The 19,549-nt window shown below is 41.8% G+C and overlaps 1 protein-coding gene across 2 annotated transcripts in view; it reads right to left on the bottom strand.

The window, feature by feature from the left end:
* Positions 1 to 17,631, bottom strand: part of SNAP25 (synaptosome associated protein 25) — an 86,658-nt gene extending 69,027 nt beyond the window's left edge. For both annotated transcript variants that reach the window (XM_029918069.1, XM_029918070.1), the window contains exon 1: positions 17,487 to 17,631. The gene's annotated coding sequence lies outside the window, so the exon portion shown is untranslated. The remainder of the gene's footprint in view (positions 1 to 17,486) is intronic.
* Between the last annotated feature and the right edge of the window lie 1,918 nt (positions 17,632 to 19,549).

The following is a 19,549-nucleotide window of genomic DNA, read 5'->3' on the forward strand; positions in this document are numbered from 1 at the left end:
ATGGTGGTATGGGGCTGGGCATGGTTGAGTTTTCTCTCAAATCAGCAGAATGGTCTCCTGGTCTGACTGGGTGGGGATATCCTGGGTGGGGCTGAGACCTGAAGGGGGACCAGGATGGAAATCTCAGCTCTGCCATTTTCAAGCTGAGGGACTTAAAGGAATTTACATAATCTCCCCGCAATTCAGATTTCTCATCTATAAAATGAAACTAATAATACCTCCTCACAGGTTGTCATGGGAATCAAATGAGATGATGAATGCAAAAACCTTAGTTTACTGCCTAGCACAACGGTGCCAAATAAATGGTACCCAGCACGAACCCAGTGAATAGGTGTTGAATAAGCACAGGACTAAACCATCTATGCACCAAAGCTGGAGACAGGTGTTGTAAAGCGTGGGGTGTCTGGAGATGACAGTCAGCAGAACTGTAGGAGCCATTCTTAATGCTCCACCTATATCTCCTTGGCACCCACCTTTCTTGTACATTCTGAGGTTCTCTACCCAAGCTATGACTCACTGCTGTGGGGATTTCTCTAGTCTCTGGAGAGGGCTTGGCCTTCCACAGGGCTGGATGCAGGTTTATACCTCTGGGAATGGCCCTTCGCCACTGAAGGATGGGAGCTGGTTCACCAACACCCCAGATGCCTTGCCCTTCAAATGAAGCGATTCAGGCCTAAACACCGGCAGCTCGTAACCTGCTCACTAATGCTCCTTGAGTTGGTTTCCTCCTCATTGTCTTGTTTCCTTGCTCACCTACCAGTGATCCCTAGGATCACCTCTCAAGTAAAATAGGATGTGCACTCACATCCTTCCTCAGGGTCTGCTTCTAGGGGAACCCAACCTAAGACAACATTCTGACTGAAGAACTTAGGACTTAGGAAACTTTAAATTTTGGCTGGGGGGGGGGCGGGGGTTGGGAGGGAGAGATCTCAGTAAGGAAGCTGGTGCAGGATCTGAAACAGTGAACAATTCTTCTGCTCGAGGTCTGATCCTCAGGAGTCTGCTATCTGATACCTAAAGTGAGCTGAGCGCAGGACTCAGAATGCTCTTTGAAGTGCCGGACTAGACAGTGGGTGAGTCAGATGTCCCCTGCTCACCTACAGAATGACTAAGATGAAGGCTCTGGTGGGGCCTGCTGGGAGGCACCAAGGCAGGTGCCTGGCTTCTTTTCCATGACGCAGCAGCACAGTTGAAAAGCCTTCAGGGTTTTTTCCACTGCCTCTTCCCTTGGGTTCCCATTTCCAAAGCTTTTACTGGGCAGAGGGCTGGCTGAGAATTGTTTCTACCATTATGGGGAGCTCGTGCAATTAGAGGAGAAAGCAGAGTTTGCTTAAATAGGGGAGAGTTTCTGGAAAGAAAGGTAAAAAAAAAAAACCTTCAAATACAACTGCCCTCACCAAGGCAAGCTCAGGAGAAATTTCAGATGCAGAAATGTCATCACAAAACAATAGAAAGGTGATGTGTATGTGTGTGTACGTGTGTGTTTTCCTAGTTTGAATCCAGGTACTCAGAGAGGATGTTCAGAGAACATTTTCCTTTTTTTTTTTTAAATTTTTTTTTTAACATTTATTTTTGAGAGACAGAGAAACAAATCATGAGCAGGGGAGGGGCAGAGAGGGACACAGAGTTGGAAGCAGGCTTCAGGCTCTGAGCTGCCAGCACAGAACCTGATGTGGGGCTTGAACCCACAAACTGTGAGATCATGACCTGAGCCGAAGTCAGACACCCAACCAACTGAGCCACCCAGGTGCCCTGAACATTTGCCTTTCGACTACCCCCTGAATTTACCAGACATCTGGGTCTGTAATTGTTTAGTTAACTTGGAATGATGCAGCAAGATGTTTCAGGTGCCTTCTTGACCGAAGGCTATCCGAAACTTAACCTGAAGGTCTCTAATTTGGCAGTGTTAAAATAATCCATGCTTATGTTCCTGGTTTATGGAATGTAGTGGAAGTTATGTAGCCCAAGGATGGACAGGGAGAGCCTAGTGCCCAGCCTGTGGCACATGTCAGGGCTTCCTCTAACTAATGCTCCCAAGTGTGGTGGGGGCTGTGGTAGACAATTTTGCAAAAATGGTTGTAATAATTTCCCTCTCAATATCCATAATTTTGGGTGGACCCCTCCCATACTGACTCTATGTTTGGTCACAAGACTTCACTTTGACCAATGGGACAATAGCAAATGTGGCCTAGACAGACTTGAAAAGTGCTTACACATTGGCACTTGCCCTTTCTTGCTGTTTTTGGATGAGGAGAGGGTATGTGGTCTAGTTACCTGTCACCCTAATCAGCAGCCAGTACCAACTACCATTCATGGAAATGAGGATATTACAGACCAAGAAGACCCCAGCCAATCTACCAGCTGACTGAAGAACCACCTAATTAAACCACAGGCCCATGAGCAATAAGAAATTGCTGTTTTAGGCCACTAAGTTTTGGGGTAATTTGTTACACAACAAGAAACCACCTCTTCAGGGAACCCCAGCTAACAGTTGTGTCCATATGACATGTAGATCTACCCTTCCTTTCTCTCCACTGGCCTCCTCCCACCCCGACACTGGGAGGGTTAGAGGGGGGCCTGGGCCTGATGCAGCACCAGTGGAAATAATAGATGTTTTCATATCATTGCACAGCTGTTACATCTTTCTCAAAATGTATATTCTCATCACCACTTTTTTAAAAATAGTTTATTGTCAAATTGGTTTCCATACAACACCCAGTGCTCTTCCCCACAAGTGCCCTCCTCCACCACCACCACCTCTTTCCCCCCTCCCCCTTCCCCTTCAATCCTTGGTTCGTTTTCAGTATTCAATAGTCTCTCAAGTTTTGCGTCCTCTCTCTCCCCAACTCTCTTTCCCTCTTCCCCTCCCCCTGGTCCTCTATTAAGTTTCTCCTGTTCTCCTGTTAGACCTATGAGTGCAAACATATGGTATCTGTCCTTCTCCACCTGACTTATTTTGCTTGGCATGACACCCTCGAGGTCCATCCACTTTGCTACAAATGGCCATATTTCATTCTTTCTCATTGCCATATAATACTCCTTTGTATATATATACACCAAATCTTCTTGATCCATTCATCAGGTCATCACCACTTTTCAATTGTGATCATTATTAGACTCACTCACTGCTGTTTGATGCTATAATTTTTAAAAGATCATATATTACTATATCTCAAATTTAAAAAATATTTTGATAACTGTATTTCAATACAATTTGTTTCCTATGAAACCTTATGTATTTTAGTTTATTCATTAAAAAGATGTCACTCTGCAAAGGGTTTCAAAGTCATCACCAGACTGCCAGCAATATCAGTGAGAAAAAAAAAGAAGCTAATTCTATTCAAATTAAAAAAAATTGTTTGGTCTCATTTATGTGCGATTTATTTAGCCAATCTTATCTCTCAAAAATTGACATAGACATCTGTAGGGAAAAATTGGGCAAAATAACCCAAGAAACTTCTACTTTTGATTGATTCTGACAGCATACAGAGCCACCAAGAATGCCATAACTTTGGTACATGGCAGAAGCAAACTCAAATATCTACAGGGGCTGGGAAGATAACAAATCTATGTTGATTGAACTAGGTATATAAAGACGTGTAGTGTTAGGCTCTAAGGCAAATTGGAGAGGAAACACCCTGCTCTAAGGCATTCATGTTTAAGATATCTGCAAATCCACCATTGGCCAAATAAGGTAAGTTTCTGGATAATATTAAGCCTAGGAGCCATTAGTCTGCCATCCGTGAATTAAGAGCAGAACTAGACATCTGGCCAACCTTCTTCCTTGAGCTGGCTCTGCCTTTGACTAAATTGACTGCATTTTCCAGGGCAGTCAAATTCGTAGGCTCCAGTTTTTACATCTGAAAAATGGTTATTTTTTTTCTTTCATGATCTTTCCTTCCAGAGCTGCCATGAAGTTTAAACATTAGGTCACAGTGGGGGAAATTATTTGGAAAAAAGAAACAAATGTCATTAAACACTTATAGGTTGAATTAATACAACTGTTTGGTAAGTGCCCTGATACTAAGTATGCTTGTGCATATAGGACACATAATATAGCTTATTATGTTTGCTAAGTACCTGGTTCTTCCCCCAGTTAAATTGTGTGGTCACAGCATGGAAGTCATACTCTTCCATAACACTCCATATTCACAACTCATTAGTGTAAGCTTGGCACCTGTCCCAAGCTGGACCAGTCAGAGTCTTTCCCTGAGATTTTTGAACATGGGGTACAGATAATAAATGGCAGTGCCTTTTCCATAGTGGATGTGTAGGAAGTACAGATTGGGTGCCAATATTTCTGGTATGTGGAAGGAGGAACTGGCTTTTTAACAAGAGAAAGTAAGGTCAATGTACAGAAAGAAGCAGGGACAGAAGGCAAAGCGAGAGCCTTGATCATGTTTGAACACCTCTCTGTCCTTCCCATGGTTTGGCTGTTCAAAATTTATTCAAATTCTTTGAGCCAATTCATCTGCATTTTTGCCTAAACCATTTACATTTGGGTTTTTGTCATATGCAAAGCCAAATAGAGAAAGTCAATAGAGTCAACCTTTTCAGGAAGCTCTGCTGGTGGCTCAGAATCATAGGAATGTTCCTACCTTGCTTTTACAGTTGCTAGGTCACCATTTGAGGCCAAAGGCCTCTGAGGAAACCAACAGACTGAGAGATGTCCAGATTGGAGTGTGGACTTGTCCTGGAGAAGAAATTTGAAAGAGTTGGAGGCAGAAGTGACAAGGCAGCCCAGGGCAAGAGAAGCAGCACTGAACTGTGAGTCAAGAGCACTAGATGCAGCGCTCACCATGTGATTTTAGTAAGTAATTTATCTCTGGCCCTGGTCAATTGTCATTTTTTAAAAATGCCATTTATAAGATCTGCCCCATAAACCCAAATGTGTGATTCTACATGACAGGAGGGCAGAAAAGGAGGGATGTGAGCCATAAGGACCCTTTCTCCAAGGGCAGTCATGCTGTGGTCCAGAGGAGAAAACAAGAAATTGCATGGGTGAGTGGAATGGGGACAGCTGCCCCTCTCCCTGTACCATGACAGTTCATGGTAGGGCCCAAAGGGGAGCAATGGAAACTGCTTTATCTTTGTACAGGGGGTACATTTTCCTCTCTGGTCTCTGAGAGAGGCTGCAGGCTGACACAGCAGAAAGAAGAAATGGGCATTCCTACCATTTGGTGAGATTTTAAATTTTGATATGTTTTGGAGAAAAATTCTTGGAGCCAGAGATTGAGCCATTGTTGTAGGGGGAGAAATGGAGAATGAAGGAGCCCTCTGTCTCCCACCCAAGACCCCAGTCCTCATGCTGTGGAAACTCACCTTCCTCATCCTTCAGATTCTTTCTCATGAATAATGGCATCTTTGTTACTAAGTCAGAGGGTGAGTAGAGATTTATGTCCAGTGGCCCAGAATAGTTCTTTAAGTACCTGGTCATAGCTTTTGTGAGGTAGAGGACAATGGAAACCTCTCAGCCCCATTAGCCCCAGTTTAAGATGAATGTGAACACTTGAAGGAGCTACTAAGATCTCTAGGACATTGGTTCTCAAACTTAACCATGCCTGAGAATCACCTGGAGGTGATGAAAACACAGACTCTGACCCTCCTCATTCCACTGGAGTTTCAGATTCTGTAGGTTTGGGGTGGAGCCTGAGAACTGCATTTCTACCAGACTCTAAGGTGATGCTGATGCTGCTGGTCCAATGACCACAGTCTAAGAACAAATGTGCTAGAGTAATGAGTCAATGATTGTGGAAGGTCAGTAATATTGCACTTAGGATCTTAAATTCAAATTCAAATTTTCTTTCTTATTAGTTGTATAGAAGGAGGAATCATTTTCTGATGCTCAAAGACTCATCAATTCCTACTTTGTCCCTTAAAATAAGAACCTCTACTCTTCAAGAAGACCAGTACTGGGAAGGTAGGTGCTACCATACCCTCCAACCCTTCCTTTATTTGCCCTTCCCACACCAGCTTAAGTACTCGACAAGATACGAAATAAGCAGTGAGCAATCCTAGCTCCCAACCTCCTTCCTGCCAACTTGTTTTTTTCCTCTCAGATCTGCCTGCTCATAGCAAGATTGCATTTTCTGCTCCTCCAAGCTGCAAACCTCCTGAGAAAGGTTCTGTGCTTTGGGAGGGATGGGTGGAGGAGGGAGGTAGGATCTTAGGTATTCTAGCTGTTCTGTCTAACTTCCCATATCCCTGCAGCCCTTTCTCCTTTGGAGGGTCCCAATGCTCAGCCTTGGAGCAGAACTAGTTTGTTCTGGCTGCTGGTCCTAAACATTTTCTTCCCCAGTCAGACTAAAACAAAAAGCACCCCCTGTTTATGTATCTGCTGGATCATGGATAGGAAAGGGGCAGCACTTAACACCTTGATAGGCCCTTGATCAAACAGTACCTTCTCTGAGTCAAGTATAGCAAATAACACCCACTACTTAGGAAGTTGCTGTACAAATTAAAAATAATATTAGCTACAATAGGCCATAATATAATAACATATATTATGTACATAGTAGATCTTCAAAACACAATATGGGCTTCAAAATTTTTTGCAGAGACCTTTCTTATCCTGTATAGGCCTAAATTTATAGGGCCCCTCCCAGAAAGCAGAATCTGAGGTCATGGCTACAGTTACTGTTGTTTGGGGGCCTTTTTCAACTTTGAAGTGAGATCATTCTGTGCATACAATTCAGGAGCATACATTTTGCAGTTCATAAACTTGCCTGTGCAGGTTTTCTATTTATTGGTTTATGAATAAACCTAAAGGTTTTGACAGTGAAGTGAGACACTTGGGAATCTTGTAGCCAAGGCTGGCAGCAAGAAAGAGTCTGTGTTTGCACCTCTCTGCCTGCATATTGTGTGCACATACAAAAAACACACACGCAAACACACAATATTCAGTAAGGAATCCAACCCTCCCCAACAAAAAAACCTAACACAAAGCTGAATACAAAATGAAGGCAACAGATGTAGCTTTAAAAATGATTCGATAAATAGCTCACAGCAAATTTCTTTTTCTTAAGCTAAAGAATAGTAGAAAATTTTGCATACCATCTCTTTTTAACTCCTTAAGGCCTTAAATCCCAAGGCACTGAGCAAGAGGGGACTAGCGTTTAGTTAAACCATAACTGAGCCTCTTTGGTCTCCAGACTTTATCCTGAGAATCACAAAGCCACTCTGAAAGCAGAGATGCTATTCAAAGGCATTTAAAAAAATCCTCCCCCAAACAGAAAAATCAGACTGTTGACACATTTTCCCATTTTATCATGCATGCTGCTCAAGCTAAAAAATAATGCGATACTAAGGCCAGTTTCTTTAAGCAAACTCAACATTATAAAGAGGAAAAGGATGAGCTTCACATAACTTGCAATAAAGAACCCTGGAAATCTGGCATGCCAAATGACGGCTAACACCCATGATAACAACAGTTCCTCCCTTGCTCCCAGACTGGTGGAGGAAACAGCACTTCACAGGCCTTAGCTCCTTTAAGTGCCATGTCAGCCACGTGACATACGCATGGCACCTATTGCTTGCTTTTTACAGACGTGAAAACTGAGGCTCAGGTCAGGTTATATGAGTCGGTTAGGGTCACATAATCGATGTGACAGAAAAGGGCTAAGCCATTTCTCTCAATCCAGCACTCAATGAGCTTCTCCAGATACTTAGTTTCTCCTGGTTACTCATGCCAACATATCTCATTTGACTTTTTAGCTCAGAGGACTGAGATTATCGGATTTTGCTGACTCATGCTCCACATGTCAGGAGCATTCTTTCTGTTGGAAGATCTCAATGGATTCTGTGCAACTCATGGAAAAAGTCATAGGAAAATTCATAAGGTGATGGGAAAAAACATAGACTTTGCAGTCAGAAATAAGAATTCTAAACTCTTTTAGAATTTAGGTTGCCATAGAAATTCAGTGAGATACTGTATGCCAAGGGTCTGGTGCACCACGCCACAGTCATTTAATAAGTTAGTTCCTTTTGTCTTATTGTCATCAAGTGGTATCTGGAGGAAGTAGGGTACAGGGTAACTGGCCAGGGGTTTTAGACTTATTTCATGAGAGGACTAGGGAAAAAGAAATGCAAAATTCAATACTTAGTTGATAACAGTTTTTTCTTAAAGACAAATGGGACTGATTTACCATGTCAGGCCTCAGATTATTTTTTTCTCTAGGCAAGAGAACACTGGGTGTGTGAAAGGAAAAGTCAGAAGCTGATGTGTTTGAGGACATTTTCTGGGAGGACAAGTCAACTTGGAGATCTTGTATACACCACGCCACCTTTGTGACAGAGAAGCAGCAAATATGTGACCCTGCAAACGAGAGTTAGCTGAGGCCACCAATCTATCCCCCTGGTGACTACAATATGAATGGACAGCAGCATCAAAACTATCTTCTTGGGTGCGTAGCTGGCTTAGTCAAACACTCGACCTGAGCTCAGGTCACCATCTCACAGTTTGTGAGTTCAAGCCCCGTGTCAGGCTCTCTGCTGACAGCTGGGAGTCTGGAGCCTGCTTTGGATTCGGTGTTTCCCTCTTTCTCTGCCCCTCCCCTGCTCACATTCTGTCTCTCTCTCAAAAATAAATAAGCATAAAAAAATTTAATATCTTTTTCATCTTAGTGAAAAGCAAAGAATTTTAACTGTGTATTTTATATATGTCAAATAGCTTGGCTTTGTATGTGAAATTGACTTAAATCACTCATAAGCAATGGTTTTTCATCTCTGAATATAAATGTGCTTTTAGCAATGCTTTGCTTGCACATCACCTGATTCTTCATTGGTGTGTTAACCCCTGATTCACAGGAGATAAAAAAGCAGGTCAGAAAAATAAACTATTTGCCAAAGTTTGGCAGCTAGTAGAGAATGAACAAAAATACTTCCTTGGGATATAACTTCATTCCAAAATTTAAAGCAAATCAACCTTCTTGAGTTGTTTTAATTGTAACATTCGACCAATAAAAGGAGGAATTACTTACAGTGGTAGAATTCTTTTCACTGCAAAAGGGCAGTTGGTATTCCCATTCACTCATTCATTTCCTGTATACCTGGTGTGTGACAGGCACTGTTACAGGTACCAAGGGTTCAAAGATGGTTAACATATTGCCCTTGCTTTCAAAAATTTTTATAGTCTGTTAAGGAAGAGAAATGCATAAATATGTAATTACAAAGCACTGTGATAAATCATATAAGGGAGATGGGAGCATTGCTCAATAGTAAGAAGAGGTAAATTTCTAAAAGCAAGAGTTGGGAGACTAAACACACACTTCTACTCAATCCTGAATCTTTGACCTTGTTTAACAAGGAGGGAAGTGGATTGGCTTGGGAAGCCCCGTCATCGAAAAGATGCTGCTGTTTCTCTCAGTCATCCTATTCTTATATTGCTCCATGAACTACATACTCAGGGCTAGGTTTCTTTTCTGGACCAGCAAGTACTATTTTCCTTGAACATTGACCTGTTCTCCCCATGAGTCGTGGGAATGATCTATATAGGAAGAGGTCCTAATAGAATGGGATACAGGAATACAGACACATACATAAAGGAAATTTTAGTAACATCCTAGTTGATTGCATGTCAATACAGACAAATCTACATGAAGCATATCTTAGATATTTGCTAAATTCCTCAATGGCTGAGGCTGGTTCTTAATATATATTCTGTTTATCATGTAGCAATCTCTCTCTGGATACTGATCCCTCAGTAAAAACCTTCAATCAATTGTGTATACTGAATAGAGAACCAAGTTTTCTTCTAAGTTGGGTTAATATCTTAGATTCAAATGGGATCTCATGTGAAACATGTCTTCTAAAATAATAACACATCAAAAGGGGATGCCCAGAAAAATGCACTGAGGGCTGAAACATGCATTTTCAATTTATTGCTCTATAGTAATCAGTACAGTGCTCCCCTGATACATGACAGATGCTCAATAAATATTTGTTGAATTAATTAATTAATTAAAAGTGCCATAATGACAGCTGATTATGTTTGAGGAATACAGGGATAGTCATCTTGGAACTGGAAAAAGTGGATATGTTCAGCAATTTCTCTGGCTTAAATGAGGAATGCTATCTCTATTTCTAGTATGACAGTGAAGTTACAATAGGCTTTCCCATTAAAATTAAAAAATTCACTTGACAGGACTATTACATAGTCTTTCTAGCAGACTCACAGGCATTTATTTCCCTCTACTTTCTATTTATTGATGGAGAAGTCTCAGTGTGAGTTACTTCTAGCTAGCCATCAGACCAATCTTGGACTAACTGCAGAGAAATTTAAGTAATAGACTGCTTTGCAATTTGTAAGTCATTATTTTTTGAAATTGGACAAAAGATGAATATGAAGAAAGGAAATCAGCATTTTGTCTAAGACTCTCCATAGGAAAAGAATTCTATTCAACTTGCAGAATTTTCAGACCTATACCGAGGTATTTCTCTGAAATAGGGGTGAGGCCAGGAGGTACCCACGAGGCTTTCATTTTCTGATACGCTGCTGTCAATATAGAAGCCACTCACTCAAGCCTGTAGGCATGAAAAGTCATCTCCCAAGTTCAAAATCTGTGACTGGTGTTATTTGGATATTGAAAGTGATGGGGAAGTGATGAGACCAGATAGTCATTTTGTAGAACTTCCCATTTTAGTAGGGATATAACCTGGCTCTTCAAGCATAAAAGGGACCATTTTGGAAGATGGATGAGGTGAGTCAGCAGAAAGTGCAAACAGTCTCAATTTCAGACAGGAGTATTCGCCATCTTTGGGTAATAGGAACCAAATCAGTTCAACAGCAAGAACAACAAAAAACCCAAAAGCAGAAGAAAAGATTAGTGAGTTGTTCTAGTTCCCCCCTTCGCATGGAACAGAATATGGCTTCCTTTCCTAGCTAAGAGGATCATGTGTATTTTTCCATGACCACAGAAAACAATCCATAAATCTTGTGCAGCTGTCATCTAGCATCAGTCCGGGACTGGCATTACAATTCACTCTGACTTTCTCTAGAATGACTGTTAAGCATTTAAAAGGAAAAATAAACCCTTAAACAGATTATCTCCCATCTCTTTTGGGGGATACAGATTTACTCTTATCATCAGTTAATCACTACTGAGGCTAACCTCCGTGAGTCAGCAGTAAGAAAAACAATTAGGATCTCCTCTTGTAATATTATGCTTTACTTTGGTGAAAAGATGCCGAAATACTGTAGTAGAAATGGGACTGTAGCAATAAGGAGAACATGGTTTTTCTGAAACATGGGACTTTAATTCACATGTGATTATGAGTTTAATTAATAATCATTGTACTTCCAGCTGCTAGCCACCAAACTTTAAATCAAATAGCCTTTAAGCTTCCCCTTCTCCTTGTCCTTTGACCTCAAAGCTTTTCTGAAATGTTATTCTACCCCTAGCCTATCCTTCAGATTTGATTAGTTTTTCAGCTAGCTATTAATATCATGTGATTCAGGTCATAAGGAATTGATACTTTTTAAGTACTTAAGACCCCACGGATCCTATGAAAGTGTCTATTTTCTTTTTCTAAGTGGCAGAGGAGGAGAGACGAGAAATGAAACAATAGTAATCAATAAACTATTTTAAGTCAGACACAGGAGATCATCAAAAGGGGGTCAGCAAAGGAGGAAAAAAACAACCCAGCTAATTAGACTGGAAAAAGAATTATAAAAAGTTTAAACAGGTTGTAGGAATTTGTCTGTGACAGACAGCAATAAATCTGATTGAGATGGAAGAAAGATCCCCAAAATAACAATGGCTCAGATCAGGGGTTTGAGAAAAATGGCCAGGATTTCTGAAGTCTGACCAGAAAGACTTCAGAAAAATGGTGTCAAAGAAATTATTGGGAGAGAGATTGAGGAGGAGGGAGGTTGCAGATGTAAATTAATCTTATAATGGCGGAGGGAGTCAGATCAAACACTGAAGCAATATTAAGGCAGTGCCAGCTGAGACGGGTCACTGGACCCAGACCTATTACCCAGAGTTTTCAGCACTGATTTCATTAACTTCTGAATGGTAGGGATATTGGAAAATATTATTCCAGTTCTGTCATTCTACCGATGAACAAACTGAGTTTCAATGGTGGTTGAGTGACTTTTTTAAAGATAGTGTGATTCCAGAACAGGAAATTACAGGGAAACTTCAGGGCTAGAACCAGGTCTCCTGGCTCCTGATTAGCAAGCATCCTTGACATCATGCCCTACAGCCCAGTGGAGGGGGAAAGATATTGGAAAAGAAATCATGTACATTCTCTGTGCCTGATTTGACCAATATGAAAAATGTGGGTGATGAAAGGGTCACTTAGTAAAATAGTTAATAGCTTAGTCTCTGGACTCAGAGTGATTGCTTTTAAATCCTGGCTCTGGTCTGTGATCTTAGGCAAGTTTCTTAGTCTTTCTTTGCCTCAGTTCCCTCATCTATAAAACAGAAATAATAATGGTATGCAGATTATGGGGATGTTATGAAGATTCACTGAACTAGTATAGGTAAAAGCTTTTAGAATTAGTGGCTCACTCTTCTCACCTGTAGGTCTATTCTGATTAATCACTGATTTGGGTATCTCTGTTCTTCTAAATCAGATCTATGGCTTACTAAATGTTATCTAATATCATATATGAACTCATATTATAACTGTGGCTTGCATTATTCATTTAGAAATCAGAAACCCGTTATACTTTTATATTGGGTGAAGTGCTTTGAAATCCTTGTGAAGAAAATCATGCAGAAATGAGTAGCAATTATTGTTATAGCAATGATTATAACTCTGAAGTTGCAGCTAGAACTCTCTGGAGATTTCTCTGAAATCCCTTTTCCCTTTAACAACTAATCTTATTTCAAAACTCTTTCTCTACTCACCATGTCCTGCTTCTCCCATTGCTACGTGGTATTTCATTCCTCCCTCTTATTTGATTCTTGGAAGGCCCTCTGCATGCAGTTTAATAACCACCAGTTTGACCTCCTCTGAAATGTTACTATTTCCAAATTTCCCCAAGGGAATCAGCTTGGAAATCAACATATTATCCTAAGGATGTCTCTCCTGCCAGTGTTTTGGTGAAGAACAGATGAGAATAGTCCCTTGACACTTCAAAGTGAGAATTGAAATAGCAACAGGATCTATGTCTGCAACTGCCACTTATTCCTCCACATGAAGCCATTGACAATTTCAGTTCAGCAGTTCTGTCAGCATTTGGAATTCTGAAGCTCTGCTGTGCGAGTAGTAACCACAAGGTTAAAAATGAAATAACTATAGTTCAGACCTCAAGTTAGCCTTGGAGTGAGGGTACTTGGCCAAAGTCAGCTAGGATGGTAGGGAAAGAAATAATATATTCTGACTATCTCATCTCAGTTTTCCAAAATTTTACTATAGCTTTTTTGTTGTTCAGTTTCAGCCACTTAGGGCAGGTTCTGTGTGTCATGCCACCTGAAACATGCACAGAAAACATGGCACCCATTTCCATCTTGCTAGCCAGTGTATTTGACAATGCAGAATACTCTGAAGGTGTAAGAGTGTTCTGCGTGTTTATTATTCAAGTGTACCTTCTGTGTACCTCTCATTCCCAGATTCCTGACCTGCTTTTCAATCTCTCTGGTGGGTGCTCATCTTGAATAATTTGTTCTAGTTACTAATGAAAATCTGAAACTCACAATTAACTTCTAGGCAGGACTCGTAAGTCCATGCATGTCCTGAAAAGGGATCTTAAAAGATGCCTCAATGAGGACTTATTTTTTTTTTCTTTTAATTAATCATCCCTTACACCAATTTACTCCCCTCTATTTCTGGAAGAAGGCAAATGTAATCCAATCTGTGAATAGCAATTCTCAGGTGTTAAGAAGGACCTGATTACTTTATTATATCAGCTTCTGCTCTGAAATCAACTTTAGAAGATAAAACGCCAAATCATCAGCATGGTATTCCTTCCATAGAAGTCTGCAAGTCTCGGTTCCAGTGTATTCCTCAACAGAGCTTCCCACTACCCAAGTGGATGGACATTTGCTGTCCATTATTTGGGCTTGCCTTACCTGTAGTTCTCCCTATGCTGTAGCTTTTACTCAGAAGATCTCTTCTTCAACCTCCAAAAGCCGACTAGAGTTCTTCCTCCTTGCTCAGATCATTCGAGTCCACTACAACACTGTCCTCCTCAGAATTTACCTTCCTTAATTTCTGGTCACATTTACTTGGCAAATAATTATACACTCCCTCATGATTTTTCTTCCACTGTTTTATTATATTTTCATTCTGGTATTACTTATTGATCTTACTATTTATTGTTTTTACTAAGATTACTATATACTAAACTTATTGAGGTCAAAGACCATATAAATATGAGACTTTATATCCTCCATGGGGTCCATTTATGTATCTGGTACTCACTGATTGGTCAACATCTTCCTATCAGGCTGGTCCGTGCTGACAAGGGATGACATTGCAGAAATGTATCTACGCTGAGGCTGACAACACCAATTTTCTTACCTTTATAGAATTGAAAAGCAGTTCCATAATGTGAGAAAAATAGTTTATTCATAGTGCATCACATAAAAAGCAGATTTATCTATTTTTATCCTTCATGTCTCCTCTCGCAACCTCTTTCTCAAGTTACCTCTCATTTCTACTAATCATCAAAACCTACATGTTCTGCTGAAGGCTGGCTGCTATGGAAAGAGGTGCCACTGGCAGAAGTATCAGTTTTCTGGTTGATAACCATCACTCAGGGGTTATCACTTAGAGTTAAGAATGTCTTCAGACAAGTTAATTAAGGGGCAGTTTATTGTGTTTGGGTATGTGTGGTTGTACATGTTTAACAAAGGAGAAATAAAGCTGTAAATTCTTGGGAGATTTTACCATGAAAAGGCTAAGAAGATTATAAATGTTTTTGTATTCTGAATGCCAAAGTGATAATGCAGAAAATACCAAAAACAAACAAGCAAGATCAGAGGGTCTGCATGAATGTTTCCTGGCACATCCTTGTGTCCATCTGTTCCTCCCTCTTTTTGCTGTATTGCCCTGGATGTTTAAAATTTAAAACTTAAAATAGAAAATCTCGTCTTCATTTTCCCCATGAAGCTTATCAATAATATAATGTTAAGTTCTTGCCTCAATTATGTTTTTCTTTAATTTCTCAGTAAGCTGTTCTAGAATTAGCTCCATAATTGTGTACATCGCCACTTCTTCCCAGATCTGTGCCCTCTGCCAGCTTCACTGCGGTCTTCTACCTCCACCCCCATCCCCCTAGTCTTCCACTAGCAAACAAACCCAGCAGTAATTACTAATGTCCAGGCACGTAATTCCGGCAGCGTTAGGCTTTTTCATTTGACGCAACTACGCAGGGCTGTCTGGACATGCAGCATGAAGTCAAAGCATTTTCAAAGACTCCTACCCTTTTTTTCTCCCCTCCTCCCATCACTAAAACACAGTTGTTTATTTCGTTTGCAGATTGCAGAGTTAAAAAATTCTTCCATGCAGCTACGTAACCCTGAATATTACTTTTACATCTATATACAGTAACAGATCAACAGATATGGAAACACATGGTTATCTATAAAATTGAAAAACACTGGGAAATAAAGAGCTGGGAATGAAAATACCTTCTCTATATAGACAGGGCATTTTAGCAACTCTAGTATAGAAATGATTGGAGTTATGACTAACAAAAACAATCCAAGATCTTAAGCTTTTCAAAGGATCATGACAGCATTTCTTTAAATGCGTTGCATATATTTCTACATATGACGCTATTATTCTTACTTAACAACTATTCAAATAGCACAGATTTGCTCCTGGCCATTTTATGCATATTTTATTTATATCAAACAGCAGGAAACATCCCTGTGGTAATTTATGTTCATGCAGAGGCCCCAAGCCTCAGAGTAGAAAATGGTTAAAGTACTTATCACTGTCTCAGCAAAATCCCGCAGTGCCATAATAGAAATTGCAGTAGATCCTTAGGTCAGAGTCTGGTTTCAATCTAACACCTGCATTAGCCTGAAGGACATAGTTGCATTTTCCTGAGGAAAACCAGTCTTAATGATGTCAAAATCAAAAACTAGCAGCCTGAGATAACCAATGTCATAGGAACACTTCCACTCACTCTGAAACCATGCCAAAGAGATTAAATCTACACCCTACAGGACCAGTAATATTTCTCAGAGATGTATTTGTGTGGGTGCGTGCTTATGTTCATGCCTAATTACAAGAACGGGAGAGAAGGAAGAGGAAGAGGGCTTCATTCTTAAAGTTGACTCTGCTTAGTTCAACTACCCCCATTTTTAAAAATCAAATAGAAATATATATGGGAATATATCACTTCTGTAAACAGATCATGTTGGCATCTTCATATATACCTCATACATGCGCACCCAAGGTCTGTAGACAAATATACTCTGGGTTAAAAACAAAAACAAAAACAAACAAAACTCTTGATATATCCGACTGGAGGATGAATGCAGATTTTTTAAAAAATTGTTTATTTCCTACCTAAAAAGGAGTAGAGAGGAACATGAAAATTTTCACAAGTAGTCTTATTTTTTTTGAAGCTATGCAGGAGCTGACGATGGAAGAAGCTAATTGCCTGCAAAGGAGTCCTGTGGGAAGGATTTTTTTTCTTTAAAAAAATGTTAACCTACCATGCCTTCTCTATTAGAGAGTGCGGTGAGACCAGGGTCTCACAGAGGCAATTTGGCCTCCAGCCCTGAACACCCAGCTCTGGCCAGGCATCTCTGCTGCAGGTAGATGCGGCGCTGCTGCCGACCGCTGTCCGCGGTGCTGAAAGGTCGCGTGCGCCTGTGCGGTCCCTCGGTACTGCTGTCCAGGGTGCTGACTGCGGGCCACCGCAGTCCCCGAGGCGAGCCCACCCCCGCCAGCCCTCCTCAGAGCCCTCCCACACAGCACGACTCGCCCGCCTCCCGCCAGCCTGCAGTTGACGTGGAGCAGGCGGCATAAATCAAGTCCGCGGGGCATGGAGGCTGCTGCCGCCGCTGCAGCTCAGCTTGCCCGGGGCGGGAACTCTCCCTTCTCCTTCCGCCTCCCCAGCTCCCACAACCTGCTCTCTCCCTAATTCTTCCCTGGATAACAGCGTCTTAATGACAACAGTTAAACTAACAGGGTCAGAACGACAGGGTTGGTTTGTTTTGGTCTACAGAAAAAAAAAACCCAGCAGCCTAAACATCTCTGAAAACTGCATCGCAAGATGGAAGAGAGAGAGTCCCACTACTGTTTCGAAAGAGTAAGTTATTATTCGCTACGTTTCCTTACGCTTTCTCCCCGCCGTTCCATCTGCAGTGTCCCCATTCCTCCCTTCCCTAAGCAGCTCACCTCGAAAATACTTTATAAAACCCCAGACAGCTATCCCGACGCGCACACACGGAATACCGCACCCTAGGTGCACAAATACTTGTATTTGCCCAAGCTCACTTGGTCTCCGCGGCTGTGGTCCCCTCTGGGTATGCAGCCATCCAAAACCAGAACCACGAACTGAGGTGGAGGCTCCTTACCTTGGCTTCTTCAGAGGGTGGTGTTCTCCCGGCCCCTGCAGGTCGCAAGTGTGGAGGAGCCGCCGGGCTGGGAGGGAAGGAGAGACAGCGCCTGACCTCCCCGAGGTTTCGTCTTCAATGCAACGTGAGCTCTGCCCTCATCAAAGATGGCCGTCCCTTTTGACGTCAGCAGCTTTTAATAGCCCTCTCCAGGAGGGGCGGGGAGGAAGTGTGTTGAGGGGAGGGCGGAGGGAGGATGGAAGCTGGTGTTTGGAGGGGAGGAGCCAAGACGTGTGGACCGCTTGACTCAGCTCCCGGTGCGCTTTACTGCAAACCTTTGTGCTGTAGTCTTTTATAAACACCTGAACGGGACGATTCTTATGACTCCATTTTAACAGTCGGTCTCGGGCAAATACATTAATTTCGCGACTGGTTTTCTAATATTCTGTGTGTGTGTGTGTGTGTGTGTGTGTGTGTGTGTCCATAAGTATCTGTATGTGTATATATGTGTGTTATATATGCGATAAATATGTGATTATATATAATTTTTCTCCCTGCTGAGTTGTCTTTGGTTGAGTCATAGAAGGGGAGGGGGGAGGGAGTTGAGGAGATTTCAGTTGCAATTTGTTTTTTTCTAAAAAAACGGCTCGGAAGGGGCATCCCTGTCAACCCTCACCAGCTCCATATATGGCCAGGCTACGTGGGCTGCTATTTTTATGAGTGAATTCATTTTATCAAAGCAGCATCGAGCGCTTGGAGTTTGCATTAACGTGGTCAGTTGGGGAGACAGACTCCTACACGTTATTTTAAAGTACGTCAGAACAATTATCGCTGAGATATAAAATGAATTGGATGAAAGGGGAGGGAAGAGTAGTTACCCCAACCAGCGTGGGTTTGCTGGAGTCACAGCTTGGAGTTGAGAGTTGCTTATTGAGGGCAAAATCGATGACGCTGTTTTCGGTTGAATTTGAGACCGGAGCCTGAGGTTTTAGGTTAAGTTTCTTAGGAATAGTTGACGGAGGCGCATATGCGCCTTATAGACGGCCCAGATTTCCAAGGAGAGTGTGGAGAACTGCGGATTCAAGAATCTCTGGGACACTACAAAATTCTGGTGGTTCATTTAGTGCGCAAACCCTGGGTACCAGTGGAGGATAGCTTGGGGGCCCTCTAATGCCCAAAACGGCGTGGGAGAGAAAATCTACATGTGCTGGTCATATGAGAGATTAAAAATAATAATCATAGAGCAATAATCCTAACTGTCTTCCTTTGTTGTGCATTAAGGCACTGAGGGAGGGTGGGTGGTGGGGTATGCAAATAGTTCCGCGGTGGCAGCCTCTCGGATGAGTCACAGGTGTTGGGGAGGCTGTCGCTGGGCTCTCCGCAGGGAGGGCGAACAGGAGAGCGTGTGGGAGGTGGGGGACCTCGGCTGAGGAACTGTTTGTACTTTTCCGGGAAGGATGCGATTAGAAGTCGTGCCTCGCAATGTTAAAACTTGGTGGCCTCTTTCAGGCGATGGAAAATCCTTTTCTCGCGTCTGGAAAAACAACGCAGAGCCCCCACCCCTGCCACCACAAACACCCCACCCCACTCCACACACACACAGTCCACTCACCCAACCGGCTCTCTGGCCTGAGAACCAAGCTTAAGCTAATTGCAAGCTATTGTAGAGGGAATCCCAGTAAAAGAAAGGAGGAAAGCAGAGGTGTAATGGGGGCCTTTAGAGCCAGCAGAGCTATAAGAATTTAATAAAGATGCTTTTAATTGAAATAAGTAGAAGTCATTGTTTCTTAAAGATTCCCTGACCCAAAGGGTATTTTGAAATATTAACGTTTTCAATAATAATTAACAAATACTGTTTGGATTTTTATTAAAGCTGGATTCCTAAAAGAAGGCATGTTGCCGAAATATTCATTAGACATTTAAGATTGTTATACAATAAAGAAGAAGAAAATCTGCATGGCCCTCAGATACTTAATTGGCAATAAAATTCCTGGTTATGGTTCTCCCTTTCATTATAAAGCCAGCTGGAATAGGCTCAGGGAAGTGGTGACAAATGCAATGTCACTACAAAATCCTTTAGAGTC

This window comes from Suricata suricatta, chromosome 12 (genome assembly GCF_006229205.1).
Source record: "Suricata suricatta isolate VVHF042 chromosome 12, meerkat_22Aug2017_6uvM2_HiC, whole genome shotgun sequence".
NCBI lineage: Eukaryota > Metazoa > Chordata > Mammalia > Carnivora > Herpestidae > Suricata > Suricata suricatta.